The 15,443-nt window shown below is 43.3% G+C and overlaps 1 long non-coding RNA gene across 5 annotated transcripts in view; it reads left to right on the top strand.

Moving 5' to 3' along the window:
• The first annotated feature begins 254 nt into the window (after nucleotides 1-254).
• Gm39637 overlaps nucleotides 255-15,443 on the top strand; it is a 49,337-nt gene continuing 34,148 nt past the window's right edge. For 2 of the 5 annotated variants that reach the window (XR_865408.1, XR_865409.2), the window contains exon 1: nucleotides 9,906-11,746. This is a non-coding gene — a long non-coding RNA (predicted gene, 39637). Of the gene's footprint in view, nucleotides 2,433-9,905; nucleotides 11,747-15,443 lie in introns of those variants that run through there. The other 3 variants (XR_865412.1, XR_865410.1, XR_865411.1) reach the window with 3 other exon arrangements.

The following is a 15,443-nucleotide window of genomic DNA, read 5'->3' as shown; positions in this document are numbered from 1 at the left end:
AACCAGAATCTTCTACGGCAAAGCTTTATTGCTTACATCTTTATCGGGCCAGAGTGTAAGAAGCAAGAGAGGGAAGCAAGAGAGAGAAAAAACGAAACCCCTTTCCTCTTTAAAGAGAACAACAATTGCCTAGGGCGCATCACTCCCTGATTGGCTGCAGCCCATGGCCGAGCTGACGTTCACGGGAAAAACAGAGTACAAGTAGTCGTAAATACCCTTGGCTCATGCGCAGATTATTTGTTTACCAACTTAGAACACAGGATGTCAGCGCCATCTTGTGACGGCGAATGTGGGGGCGGCTTCCCACACCCTAGGGAAAATCTAGAAAGACTTTTAGAAGCCTATAGAACCTACACTCCTTTTGACCCTGAAGCCAGAGAGAGTGTCAGCTGTGAACATGACTTTTGTTAACCAAGCTGCCCCTGACATCCCATTGAATGGTCAGCCACTGAATGTTTCGATCTGCCTCTGGTGCCCAATTTGAGCCTCTATTTGCCTTTGGATGGCAAGACTTGGAGAGAGGCTTCAATGGACAACTAATTTGGACATACCTGCCTCAAGAATTCAAGAACTTACCCACCACCTTTGAGGAGGCATGGCATGAGGACTTGGGTGAGTACCGGTGGATCTATCCCCAAGTAACTGTGCTGCAATATGTACTGTGAGCCACTGACTTGGAGACATTCCAGGAGACCACATGAAACCTGCTATACGAGTCAACTTGCTAAGAAGGCCCAGCTGTGTCAACTTGAGGTCACCTTATCTGGGGTACATATTCGGGGGGGGGGGAGTGGTCAGCCAAAACCGTCTGTCAGATACCCCTGAAGCAAACCATCCTTAGCATCCCAGTTTCACTAACCTGAAGGCAAGTATGAGAATTTCTGGGATCTGCCAGGTTTTGTACATTTTGGATGGCAGGGTTCACTGAAATAGCTGAGGCTACCAGAGGCTAAGAAGATAATGGGCCCTTTTATGCCATGACTTTTAGGACTCTTAAGAAAAGCCTTATTGGAGGCTCTGGACTTTGTCTCCTGGATATTCACAAGCCTTGCCACTTGTATGTGGATCAGAGAAAGGGGATAGCAAAAGGGGGTGCTCACCCAAACTTTGGGACCATAGATAAGACCTGTGGCTTATTTATCTAAGAAACCGGACCTAGTGGTCCAAGGTTGGCTAGCCTGCCTCTGGATCATAGCTGCCACTGTCCTACTAGTCAAGAATGCTGATAAAATAACCATGGGGCAGGAACTTGTTATCACCACCCTCCATGCTATTGAGAGATGATCCTCAAGAATCCACCTAGCCAGTGGCTGGACAATGTTAGACTGGTGTACTTTCAGGCTCTACTTTTGAACTCCCCTCACAAAATATTAACCCATCATCTATGCTGTACTCAGCTACCCGATAGCTGACCGGTCCTTAGACATTCAGCATGATTGCTCTATAGTTCTGGGGCATGTCCAGAGCATCGTGGCAGAATTAGCTGACATATCCTGGCCAGACATGGAACATATCTACTTCAGGAATGGGAGTAGCTTTATCCAGAATGGACTTAGGTATGCAGAGGCCATGCCTATTAGTAATAGGCAGAGTCCAAGTCTATTATTGGGGCAACTGCTTTGCTGCTGGGAACTTCAGCCCAGAAAGTTCAACTAAAGGCTCTAACCCAGTCTTTAAAACTGGCAAAAGGGGCCATAGCTAACATTTATACTGACAGCAGATGAGATTATTGACTGATGAAGGAAAAGCCAGCAAAAATTAGAAAGGAATACTTGCTTTTTTGGAGGCATTATAGTTTCCTATCAAAATGGTTATAATTCATTGCTCTGGGCATTAGAAAGGGACATCAGAAATAGCCTTAGGGAACAGGCTAGCTGCTAAAGCTGAAAGGGAGGACTTCCAAGTTTCACTGCCAACATCCTGGTAGCTTTGCTGCCCCCTTTTCTCCCAGCCTTCTGTTGAAGACAAATGAGATCATATTAAATATCAAGGAGTTTACAGAAGAGACAGATCATTACTGACCTCTGAAGGCTGCATTATTCTACTTAAGGAGTTTGCTAAGCAACTCATCTATCAGATTCATCAAGCTTCACACCTTGTCACTGAAAACTGAAGGAACTGCTGTGAGGGGCAAAGTACAAAGTATTTGACTTAGGACACTTGGTTGATCAGGTATTCCCAGACTGTGCCATCTGCCAGGATGTGAATTCCTCAGGCCCCAATCAAGGAGCCATTCCAGGAACCAGAATCAGTGGTCAACAGCTAGGGGCTAGTTGGGAAATAGATTATGCAGAAATAAAACCAGGAATGTATAGATATAAATATTTGCTAGTTTTTATAGATACCTTTTCAGGATGAGTAGAAGCTTACCCTACAAAAAAGGAGACTGCCAACGTAATGGCAAAGAAGCTTCTGGAAGACATCATATTCAGGTATGGTTCCCTACCCTGCTTGGATCTGATAATGGGCCAGCACTCATCTCTCAGGTAAGTCAATCCCTAGAATGGATTCTGGGGACCAATTGGAAATTACAATGTACATACAGACCTCACAGTTCAGGGTAAGTAGAGAAGATAAATTTTACCCTAAAGAAGGCCTTGATTCAATTAACCCCTGGCAGTGACTGGGCATCTTTCCTACTCTATGTTTTATATAGGGTTAGGAACACCCCATATACTTTAGGTCTCTTGCCCTTTTGAGATCCTATATGGGAGGCTGCCTAACCTCCAGTCTGATATCTTAGCTGTATGTGACCAATGTAAGTTTTCAAAATACTTAAAAATACCCCACAGGGTTCAGAAGAAACTCTGGCCTGCCATTTGCCAGGTTAATTGTTCTGCTCCTCCCCCTTATCTCCCTTTGCTTTGAACTGGTGACAAAGTCTATATTAAGAGACATATGCACAAGACTCTGGAACCTCAATGGAAAGGACCTCACACCATGATCCTGACCATACCCATGGCTGTTAAAGTAGATGGGATCAGGATGTGGATATACCACTCTCATCTTAAGCCTCCCAAGAGAGATATGATCTAGCAGTTGAGATCCCAGAGGAGAAGACTTTCAGAAGAACTTACACAAGAACGATGAAAGTTCACTCCACATCCTGTTGACTGCGGAAACTGCAATTCCAGAGCTTCCGAACCTGCTTGCTTGCAGCTTACAATTTGCTGCACCAGCCACTAGCCCCCTTACTATATGGGTAACTTGCTGTCAAGTTCACAGTGGCTGGCAAGAAGGCTAATTGGACTGTAGGTTCTTTTTTTTTTTAATTTTATTTTAAAGATTTATTTATTATTATATCTAAGTACACTGTAGCTGTCTTCAGAAGAGAGCATCAGATCTCACCACAGATGGTTGTGAGCCACCATATGGTTGCTGGGACCTGAACCCAGGACCCCTGGAAGAGAAGTCAGTGCTCTCAACTGTTGAGCCATCTCTATTCCTGGACTTAACATAGAACTATTGGCTACTCTGCATTGGAAATAAGGTACCCCTAGCCTACTTCCACCTCTGCAACCACACTGTAACCTCTACTGTTGCAGGATATATGTTGCCTCCAGGGAATGCTTTATGGATTTGCACCTCAGGGCTTACTCCATGCATTTATGGCCTGGTTGTACATATGATTGAGGATTTTTTATATTTTATTACAGTTTGTACCCAGAGTGATTTATTACTCTGGAGAGGATGTCTTCAACCAGCTAGCACCTCCAAACAATCGAGTTAAAAGCTTGTCTATTTCTGCTGTGTTACTAGGCTCTCTCTTTGACATAGCAGTGGCTAGAGCTGCTAGTGTAGGGGCCTCAGAAACATCTCAAGGATTTGAGATAGCCCATTGCTGAAAGTGGGGAATGAGAAGGCTAGGCTGATTCTACAACAGACTTCGGGTTGTCAGGTAAGGAGAGCAGGTCTAAGAACTGGGCAAGTCCAGGCAAACCCAGGTAAGTCAATTACTAATAAGAAAAAATCCAGGCTCCAGCCTTCACACCCTGATAATTGTTCTGGAATGCCTACAGATAGAGCAAGATAAAGCTCATCTAACCTGGAATTCCAATGTGCTTTAACTCAGGCCTGAGAGCTCACTTGGTTGTCTCTCTCTGTTTTGGCAATGGGAAATGCCAGCATGCTGTGCTTCTGCAAAATAAAACACTCTTTGTATTTACATATTATTTGAGTCCAGGTTGTCATTCTTTGACATCCTTGCTGGCAAGTCCAGGCAAGAGAAGAGAGGTTCTGGTCCTGCTGGGGTTTCTCTGGGGCTGAGTGTTGACTGCCCAAAAGAAACACACCAAGCTGGGACTCTTTTCGAAGCAGAACTCAACTTTATGGCATCAGCCTCTCGCTTATATAAGTTCAAAACATAGGGGAATTTTTGGTGGGGTAAGATGACATAGGAGGCAGGAAAGGGTGATGAAAGGTATGGAGTAACTGACAGTGCCACTGGCAAAGCTCTATATCAGCAACAGTGGGGCAGAGACAGGGCCAAACAGGTCTTGCTAAGTTAGCCCCATGCGGAAGTGACTGAGATAGGTCTCAAAACTCGTGCCAGGCTTAGGCTCTCCCATAAGGCTGCAGAAACTCAAGCCAGGTTTGAGTTTGTCTTCAAGCCCCAAACCAGGACCAAAATGGGGCCCAACATCTCCCCCTTTTGTTTTTGTAATGAACAGGTTACATGGCTCCTGTCTTAAGTTGTCACCCACATGGGGATCTTACCTGTCTCTGGATACCATGTGTCACTCTGGCTCAAAAAGGGGGGTGGTGGTGGTGGTCCACGACCTGTCTTAGGTTGTCTCAGCACATCTGATATCTTACCCGTCATTGGTCAGGTGAAGAGCTGAGGAGGGGTGCTCATAGGCAGAGGGATATGTAGAGCGAGGCTTGGAAGAGACAGTTCTTTGGTAATGGACCTCAATTTGGTGAAGCCAGATCATCTCTAGCCTCTGATGGATAAATTGAGTGAGCTTATTGATCACGCATGGCCTGCCAGTCAAGAAAAGGAGAAGAAGAAAGGACCAAGGAGGGGGAGGATATAGGGTAATAGGCCATGAAATCCAGTCCACAACGGGTTGTCTTGGAACTCTCTTCACCTCCTTTCTAGGTCTTCCTGAAGCTTCTTTATCTTTTTTTTTTTTTTTTTTTTTTTGACGATCCTGGATAGATAAGCATAGAAGTAGCATTTTCCCCACTTTTGAATGGGGACATTATTGAGGCTGGCAACCAGATTTGGTACCACAGTCAATAATCTATAGGTTGGTGCCTCCCAGGCCATAGGTGTCTCCTTTACAGTCACAGGACATACCCAATTGTTTTTTGAGGATCTCTTGTGCTCCTTGGGGGGGGGGTTGTGTGTTACCAAATCTTCCCTCAGTTAAGATGGGGAGCAGCATTCATGTCAGCAGCAGGGTCATTTTCTTGATCATCTTGGCCTCCTGAGGGAGAAGAATGGGGGCTTCTCAGGGCAGGAAGACTTCCTGGAAATGTCATTGTCAGCCTCCCCTTGTTGAGGCACATACTTTATATCTCTGGCCAGTATCCAGATTGGTCTTTTTTCACTTTGGGGAAATATGCAGCCAAATCCCCTCCTGGCTGTCAGGAGTGGGTCTGGTCCTCTCCAGGCTCCTGTCAGTGGGTCCTTCCATCCGTATCAAGATATAGGAGTTGGAGGAGGTCAAATGTCTTTGAAACAGGTACAACTGAGTATTTTCATTTGAAAAATTTACAATATATGAAGTGAATAATGCCTTTTTTAGCTGATCATTTTGGGGTAAGGACGCTCCCTTTTGTTTTGTAACTGAAATTTTAAATCTTGATTTTTGTCTTTCAACAATTGCCTGTCCTCGCAGGTTATAAAGGATGCCCATAGTGTGGGAGACATTCCATGTCTAGAGAAACTCTGAAAAAGGTTTGCTTGTAAAACAAGGGCCCTTATCTGTTTTAATTTGACCTGGAAGTCTGAGAATGGCAAAACATTGAAGCATATGGCTAATGGTATGTTTAGATTTTTCTTCAGCATGAGCCAAAGACAAATAGGCATTGGAGAAGGTATCAACAGTCACTGTGGCCATTAGTGGTCACATGAACTGGGTCCTCCTGAAAAGCAGGCTGGGGCTAAAAGAGAATAGATGGCAAGAAATGGACAAAGCCAAGACAACTGATCAAAGCCTAATGTTTACTAAAAACTTGTGCTTATATAGGGGGAAAGCCCATCTCCCACAGACCCACTCTTGATGACTGTTGCCAGCCTGTAAGCAATTTGTCTGACAGCATTAGTTAGGCAAGAAGGTGTCAATCACTGGGTTGCCTACTGTCTCTGGAATCTCTCAGGAATCTCTCAGCCTCTCAGCAGGTAGCAGTGTCTTGAAGAAGAACAGCACCAGTGACAGAACAATAGAACTATCTAGGTGGGAAGGCTCCACCCCAGGTGATCTAATTCTCATTGGCAGCAAGGTCTGAGCCAGCCTGCTCAAGGCTGGGGGAGGCTACAAGTCACAAATACATAGTTTAGTTTCCCAAATGGGGAATAGTGATTAACATCAAGTTGTCAAAGATTACTAGGGTAGAGCCTCCATGGATTTCTCCCCTTGGACTGGAGGGGAGGTACCTGTAAGATTGGCTGACAAGACCTCCTGGTATGGATAATCTTTTTAAGGTCTTCTATTGGGACCTGGTGGTATTTATGTCTTAAGCCCGTCCAGTTGACATGAATTAATGAGAGGAACTGAGACACCTCAGCAACATTATGGCATTGTTAGCCCCAGGCAAGTTGATCTGCCAGACGGCTTCAGATGGATAGGAACCCTGGGAGGTCTTGATGACCTTGAAGGTGTTGGAGAAAAATAGGATATTGGGTACATGCCTGAATCATCAGTGTGTGTGTGTGTGTGTGTGTGTGTGTGTGTGTGTGTGTGTGAGATGGGGTTAGAATTAAACCTGATATGAGCCTCTACCAACTTAGGCAGTAAGTTTACTACATAGAGACTGTCAGAAAACAAATTAAAGGATTCAGAAATCATATATAATGCCATAACCACTGCAAACAATTCTTTAAATTGGGAAGATCTCTCAATTTCTTGGAGGTATGACTTTATAGGCGATGGACCTTTGTCCATAGGGGGAAAACAACAATGGAATACCCCAGGTGCTCACCATCAGTAAAGACGGTGAGATAATTTGGGTTGGGGCTAGAAAGAAAGAGTCTAGGGGGCTTCCATTCAAGTTTGGAAAAGGAACTCATCCACTTATATGGTCCAAAGTGGCAATCAATTTCGCCTGGAATGCCTTCTAGGGCCAGAGCAACCCCGGCTATTGTTTCTCTGTAACCAAAGGAAATCTGTGTTTTTTAAGTGGGGTAATGAGGGCAGAAGGCCCTGTTCTAAAGAGCCTAATGGAAAGATCTCTCTCCTTAACAAAGTAATTGGCCAGCTGGTTAGTCAGAGAATAAACTTGAGGAGCCTTTCCACTGAAGTGGATCCAATGGGTGGTTTTGCTCTCTTGACCAAGTAGCACAGTTCACAACGCTTCTCCAGGAAAAATATATAAAATAAGGGGTATGTTGGGATCATATCATTTAAGTGTGGCCGAATCAATAGCCTGTTGAATCTTATTCAACGGCTGTATAAGGTCAGATGTCAGCACTATAGGGGTAGAGAGGTCATTTCCCTTAAGGAAGTCAAATAATGGTGTTGGATCTTCTGTGGCAATGAAAATACAAGACCTCATCCAGTTATTTTTGCTCAAAAGCTTTTGTAACTGTGGGAGGGCATAGGAATCTTGAATTTGTAGTTGTGGCTTGACAAGGAACACAGCATCCAAGAACAACATGGAGCCCAGGATCTTAAACGGTGGCATCTTTGAACCTTTTCAGGAGAAACCTGAAAATTATTATATTTAAGGATGGAGAGACACTTATCAGTACGTCCCTGGAGGCCCAAAAATCTAGGGGCACCCAAAATAATATCCTCCATATAAATGTAAAATAAAATATTAGAATCATCTAAAAAGGATGAAAAAATATTAAGCATATAATATTGACACATGAGGGAGCTATTGGCTATACCTTGGGGTAGAACTTTCTGCTTGAATCTAGAATCAGGCCCTCCAAAATTAACAGAAGGAATAGAAAGGCAAACTTCTCACTATCTTCAGGGTGTAGGGAAACGGAGAAGAAACAATGCCCCAATTTTAATTGTTCAACCTATATGGGGTCTCCCAGTTTCCAGTGGATGTTAGTTGCCAGGGGCCCATGCAGTGGCCTTTAGAACTAGGGGTGAGATGAAGGGCATTGTTGGCATGTCTTCTCAAGATGAACATCGTCTCTACCATTTGGAAAAACTATCTTTCCCTATTCAAAAGACTGTTCATACTCTTCTGTATCTAAAAGGTCATAATAAAACATTTTATGATCAGTGGTAATAAAGGCCTCAGCCTCCTGAAGTATATCTTGTCCCAGAATGTTAGTCATCAGGCCAGAAACCACGAGAGAGCGCACTTCACCACAATAGCCATCATGGTCTTCCCAGGAGAGCTAGGTGGCAGTCTCCCATGAGGTTGATTGTCCACTCACACCCAATAAGGGTGGGCCTGGAACTAGCTGCCAAGAGTGGGGTACTTCCTCCTTTCTAATCACCATTGGATCTGCACCAGTGTCAATGAGGAACTGGAAAGATTTTCCACCTATGACAAGGGTCATCTTAGGGCGGAACCCAGGGACAAGAGGCACAGTCCTGTTAGTACTAACTGGAGGCTCCCCCTTATTTAGCGGGGTTGGGGTTGGCACCGGGGGTAGTTTAAAGACTGACCATTTAGGTTGAACTTAGACTTACAGTCCCTGGCCCAGTGGAAGCCCTTTTTGCATCAGCGGCAAGGTGTGTGAGGGGTATTAGTAGATGGGTTGGGGGTACCCCTTGACAGGTTGGGCCACTCTCTCTTAAAGTAGCCCCTTTTTTTTTGCCACAGCCAAAACAAGTCTTCCCCTGGCCAACAGAGGTCTGTTTTTGGGTATTTACAAGAATGGCCATGTCTTCTTTATGGGCCTCTTTAAGGGCGGCAGCCAAGGCTCAGGTCTGGTAGTAGGAGGAGCCTACATCCCGAGCGGCAATTATCCATCAGTCAATATGGTGGTTGCTTAGCCCTGTCACAAGCAAGTTTATGATCGGTGTTCATGCCCTCCCAGACCAGTGATCTGAGAAAGCAATCTCGAAGATGGCCGGTCAGAAATTTTCTCTTTAGGCTTTTATGAACCCCATCAATAAACGGGGGAATGCCCTTAATAACTTTCTGGCTAAGTCACGAAATCAGAGATTCAGCAGGCCCTTCATTGAGCTTCTTCCAGGCTGCTAAGCCTAAGGCTCAAACCCATTCTTGATAAGAAGGGGGAATGGCTGCTTGTTGGACGCTGGTAGAGTACTGATCGGCTGTGCCAGCAAGCATGCCAGCAGTGATGAGGATTGGGGGCTGAGCACTTTGGTTCTGCTCTCCCTGAAACCAGTGCTCTTCTTGAAAGTAGGTGGTCCATTTTAGGTAGGCCGGCCCTGAAAGGACGGCTTTAGCCAAATCCTTCTAGTCTTGAGTGATGCATGTGTGGTGCGCCAGGCCCTCAAGTATAGTTTCAGCCCAGGGGGAATTTGGGCTGTCCTCAAGCCACTGCCTTCTAAAGTTCTTCAATCTCTTGGGGGTCCCAAGAATACCAAGCCACCAGTCCATTACTGCCGGTGTTGACATTCACTGAATAAAGGCTGGTGGTGTACTGGCAGAAGGCAGAACGTGGAAGGGGTTAGTCGGGGGTCCATGGGAGGTGGTCTTGGGAGTGGAGATCTACTGGAGGATCAAGGGGTACTGGCAAAGGGATTGAGTGAGGGATATAGGGGCTCAGAGGGTGGGGGGGTTAGACCTGGGTAAGAACTTCCCCATAATTTATGGGATTACACTCACCTGCAGATCAATTGGCCTGTCAGCATTCTTCCTTCAGGAGGGAGGGGATCCTCAAACGGGGCACCAGTTTTCTGGCTCCTTGCAGGTAGGTCAAAGCAAGAAGAGAGAGGCCCCATCTCGCTGGGGTCTCTCCGGTGCTGAGTGGGACAGCAAGTATTGAAGAAACACAAAAGAAACACACCAAGCTGGGAGTCTTGTTGAAGCCGGAACTCAATTTTATGGCATCAGTTTCTTGCTTATATAAGTTTGGAACATAGGGAGGGGGGTATTTTTGGTGGGGTAAGATGCCATAGGAAGCGGGGAAGGGTGATGGAGGGTATGGAGTGACTGACAGGACCAATGGCAAAGTTCTACATCAGCAATGGCAGGGCAGAGGTAGGGCCAAACAGGTCTTGCTGAGTCACCCCGATACAAAAGTGACCGAGACAGGTCTCAAAACTTGAGCCAGGCTTAGGCTCTCCCACAAGGCTGCAGAAACTCGAGCCAGGCTTGGGTTTGTCCTCAAGGCCCAAACCAGGGCCAAAATGGGGCCCAACACATGGACCCTTACAATGCAACAGCAAAGAGCATTTATTCTGCAGAGAACATGCATGCAGGGGTCTATCATACTTCAGGATGGAATATGGAGTTGTGAACTTTGCAGGGTCAATGTAAAGTCTGTTAGAGTGTGAGTAGGTGACTTTTACCTTTCTTTCCCTTGATTGGTTGGTTCTGTCTCCATGGGTGCCTTTGTGATTGGTCAAGGCTTTGGGAGATTTTTGGGGACTTTTACTGATTATACTTGGCACAAGATAGGTGGTGGGGCAGCGGCTACAGCTCCCTATTGGCTGCCAGTGAGGTTGGCTCAGGTTAGGTGGTGGGGCAGCTTTCTTGTTGGCTGTCTGTGAGGGGTGGTTTCTCCTGGAATTGAATTACTTTCCCAGTTCTGGGAAACAGAAACTTTGGCTTAGTCTCCCAAATTGCCAGTTTGCAGCCTGTCATGGGGTGAGCCTGGCTCTGGCTGACTGACTCAGTCCTCTCAAAAGCATTTACAGTTCAAGTAAAATTTAGAAGCACTTTGTTAAGCCGCACTGGCAAATTCTTAAGCAGCAATGAAAGCAAGGGAGTATTTCTTTGGAGTATAATAATTTGGCCTTGTGTGTGTGTGTGTGTGTGTGTACTTTTGTTCATTTTTGTTTGTTTGTATTGAGACAGGGTCTTTCTGGTTCTCTTGTAATTTACCATATAAGCTAGGCTGGCCTCTAACTCCCAGAGATCTACCTGCTTCTGACTTCAGAATGCTAAGATTAAAGGCACGTGCCACTATGCCCAGCACTGTTAAGTAACTACTGAACATTTTTGTTGTTGTTGTTGTTGTTTGCCTGTTGGGTGTCTCTTATGGCCTTAAAGAGTAGACCAAGTGTGGTTCATGAGCTTCTCAGAACAATTCAGATCATTTACTTAATACAAATTACTAAAAAGCTTACAAAAAGAAAAAAGACATCAGTTATTAATTTTCATATTTTATGTTTCTTCTTAAGTCAAGGTCTCTTATTTTTGCATTCACTCCTTCCTCTAGGAATGAGGGAGGAGAGTGGAGAGATGAGAACTGGAAAAAGCTCAAGCTTCAGGTTTGTCACTGATGCATTGACACAAAATGATGCTGTAATAAACAACTTGATAGCGGGACATAGAGGTGACTCAGCAGGAAAATGTACCTTCCTCCAAGTCTGACTCCTTTGTCAGGACCCATATCATAGAAGAATTGAATGGACTTCTATAACATGTCTCTAACCTTCATGAATCCAGGATATCTGACATCCCTCAATAAAATGTAATAACATTTTTTTAAAAATGGATAGAGTTATATTGACATTAGTATAGAGTTAGGACATGGATTTATTTTAAGTTGATTTATAAATGTGTTAATTAATGTATTTATTTAAACTATTTAATTTCTTCTGTCCATAAGTAATGTTCAAGAAAGAATAAATACACAATGCTTTTTTCTGTTTATGAGAATCTTGCACATATGTACATATATGATTAAAAGTCTGTCCTTACAGTCTGAGAGCACTACAAGTTTGAACATGGCCTTTATCTAAAGATAAAGGATGAAGATTATTGGTATCGGTAAGTTTAGAGAAGACTTGATAGGAGCTGATGTTGGCTTGCTTCTTTGCCAATAAGTGAAATTATAAACTTGATAGGGGAAGAACCTCACATACAAGGAGGTGGGCAATATTCAGTAGAGATATAATGTAACTTATATTTGGTGGACACATAGTAGAAAGAAAGTATTATGGAGGATGTAGATGAAAAGTTCAGAACATATTGCCAACAGCATTTTGTCCTTTTAAAATGTCTAGATTTTTTTAAATAGAATAAACTGCTCCTCTGTTTACACTTGATTTGTGAAATGCACATTTAGCTGCATTTTAAAATTCTAATGAAGTAGTAATCACTGCTGTTTACTTAAAATAATCATCCTTTTCTACTTAATAAATCTGAAACAAACTGAAAACTAATGATTTCCTGTATCTTATTGATGATCACTTTTTTCTAAATAATGTAAGCAGCTATAAAATGCTTTGTCTGCTGGTAATCACCAAAACAAGTTGGATATTGATTTCAGATGTTAGTCGAGTTAATGGAGAATTACCAACCATAGAGTTTTCACAAATGCATAGATAACATAAATTCAAAATGATATACATCTTCTGATTTTAGAGAATGCATATGTGCTTATACACCTGTGCCAATGCTTGTAGAAAAGTAGCTGCTGCCTAGAACATTGTTTGAAATGACTTGGGGCCTGCATCTGACTGTGTAGGGAAGACTGCTACAAATGAAGAGCGTGCTCCATGAGCTAGACAGAGAAGTCACAGCTGCATGGCTTGCTGTCCTTATTTGTATGTGTTGGGAAACGGGTCTTGATTCACTACGATGCAACCATATTCTATCTTGTTTCAAAAGCACAAAGGATGTGTTTGAAAAAGCCAATTAAATGACTTAGCTTAGAAGCCACATCACAAATCTTATATAGGATTAACCATGAAGGAAGCAATGTGCAAGATGATAGAATAAGCAAGTCCTTTCTTATTATCAGGTGACAGAGGGGTAAGTGTATAAAGAGAAACAAAAGGTAAAATGCAAGTTCTCACTGGGTAATCAAATGTCAGTATTGCTTAGCGTTGCATAGAAATCAGTATAAATTTTCTGTGTAAAAGTAGTCAACAAGAGAACCAATGAGTGAGGAGGCATAGCACTCTCCAGTAGCTGGGAGGCAGTATTTTCTTCCACACCGTGGAAAGGCATTTTTGAGAAGTCTCCATGTGTGCCCAGGAGAAAAGCATTCCTGTGGAGAACAAGAAGAGGAGGAGCCAGGGGTTGAGCTAAAATTTTCCCAGAAGGCTGGAGATTTCTTTCAATGGCTCTGTCCTCTGCTAGCTAACTTCGAACTTTGTTAACATGTTAGCAGACACAGTCACAAAACTATTTTTTTTCTTTTTAAATAATGCTTCTCCACTGAATTCTTAATGGCTATGTAATTATTTTCACATATCAGAACCTTTATTAAGTTATGTGGATTATTAACCCCTTTAAACCTACCTTGAGTCAAGGCCTTGGACCTTACAATCTTGTCCATACAGTCCCTTCTAGACTTAAGTGTACTGTAAAAATAGGCAATATCAGTCTTAGCAAATTGCTTTATTATTCTAAATACCTGATTGCTTTTAGAAAGATTTTTTCTTTATTTTTCTCTATTTAAAACTTTTACTTAATTCTCTCTCTCTCTCTCTCTCTCTCTCTCACTCTCTCTTCCCTCCCTCCCTTCTCCCCTCTCCCTCTCTCTCTCTCTCTCTCTCTCTCTCTCTCTTTCTCTCTCTCTTTCTCTTTGTGTTTTGGGTGTGTGCTTTTTATTATAGGGCAACCATACTCCTTCTCTCTCTCTCTCTTTCTCTCTTTGTGTGTTTGTGTGTGTGCACTTTTTATTATAGGGCAACCATACTGGGTATTGAACTCAGATAGTCGGGCTTGGTGGTCAGCACCTTTACCTGTGAATCCATCTTGGCAGCCCAGTGAGATGGGCATGGTAGCACACACCTAGAATTCCAGTGCTTGGCAGGCAGAGGCAAGTGGATATTTTTGTATTAAATGCCAGCCTGGGCTATACAGCAAGTTCCATTCCAGCCAGGGTTACAGTGTAAGACTGTCTCAAAAACAAAAACCCAGCTATAGCAGTTTGAATGAGAATGGCTCCCATAGGTCACATATTTAATGCTTACATCCTGGTTGGTTGAAATGTTTTAGAAAGGATTAGGAGGTGTGGCCTTGCTAGAGGAGCTATAGTACTGGGGGGTGAGTTTTTAGGTTCAAAAAGTTCCTGCCAAGCCCAATCTCCTTCCCATCTCCTCAACTTGCAAATAAGATGTAAGCATTGGTGCCATGCCTACCTTTCTGGTGCCATGTTCCCTGCCATGATGGCCATGGACTCGCACTCTGAAATTTTAAGCAAGCCTCTAATTAAATGCTTTATTTTAAAGTTATCTTGGTCATTGGAGTTTGACAAGACAAATAAATAGAAAAAGAGCCCAAGATAAGGAAGAAAAAACAGAGACCCAGTCTTTTGTATATTCAGGAATCCTATAAAAATATTAAACTAAAAGCCGTAATATATATGCAAAGGACCTGCTGCAGACCTGTGCAGACTCTGTGCATGCTGCGTCTGTGTGAGTTCATATGAGCTTTGACAATGTTGATTTAGAGGGTCTTGTTTTCTTTGTGTCCTTCATCCCCTCTGGCTTTTAAACTCTATTTCCTTTGCTGTCAGATTCCCTGAGCCCTGAGGGGAAAAACTTGATAGACACATCCCTTGTAGTGTTGAGTGTTCTAAGGCCTCTCTCTCTGCAAAATATCTGGCTTTGTATCCCTTTATTTGTTTCCATCTGCTATAGGAGGAAGCATTTCTGATGAGGGCTAAGCAAGGCACTCATCTATGAATACAGAAGAAAGTCATTAGGTGATTAGGTATTTCATTGCTACATTGCTACTTTTTTGACCTATGGTATTGGTTTTATCTTAGGTCCCTGGGCTCTCTAGTCTCTGGTTCTTGGTTATCCAAGCAGTGTTGGGCATAGATTCAATCATGTGGGGTGGGCCTTAAGTCAATTCAGATATTGGTTGGTTACTCCCACAGATTTTATGCCACCATTGCCCTTGCATATCTCATAGGCAGAGCATCATTGTAGATCAAAGTGTTTATGCCTGGCTTGATGTTTATTGTTGTTTTTTGGTAGCATGCAGAGTATCTTCCTGCAGCAAGGAAACTAGACTGTAGGACTCTCTATAGACATCGGTTTGACTTCTCTATGTTCTAGATTCATTTTATGTATACACTTTAGGAAGCTTTTTTCTGTATTGTTTCAATATTGTACCTCAATCCATCCATCCATCCATCCATCCATCACTGTCTATTCTATTTCCTTTTTCTAATGAGATCTATTTTCCCCCAGCTCTCTAGACATTAC

This window comes from Mus musculus, chromosome 1 (assembly GCF_000001635.26).
Source record: "Mus musculus strain C57BL/6J chromosome 1, GRCm38.p6 C57BL/6J".
Classification (NCBI taxonomy): Eukaryota; Metazoa; Chordata; class Mammalia; order Rodentia; family Muridae; genus Mus; species Mus musculus.
Note: the sequence above shows the minus strand (reverse complement) of the source record. Positions and strands in the feature narration are given on the sequence as shown.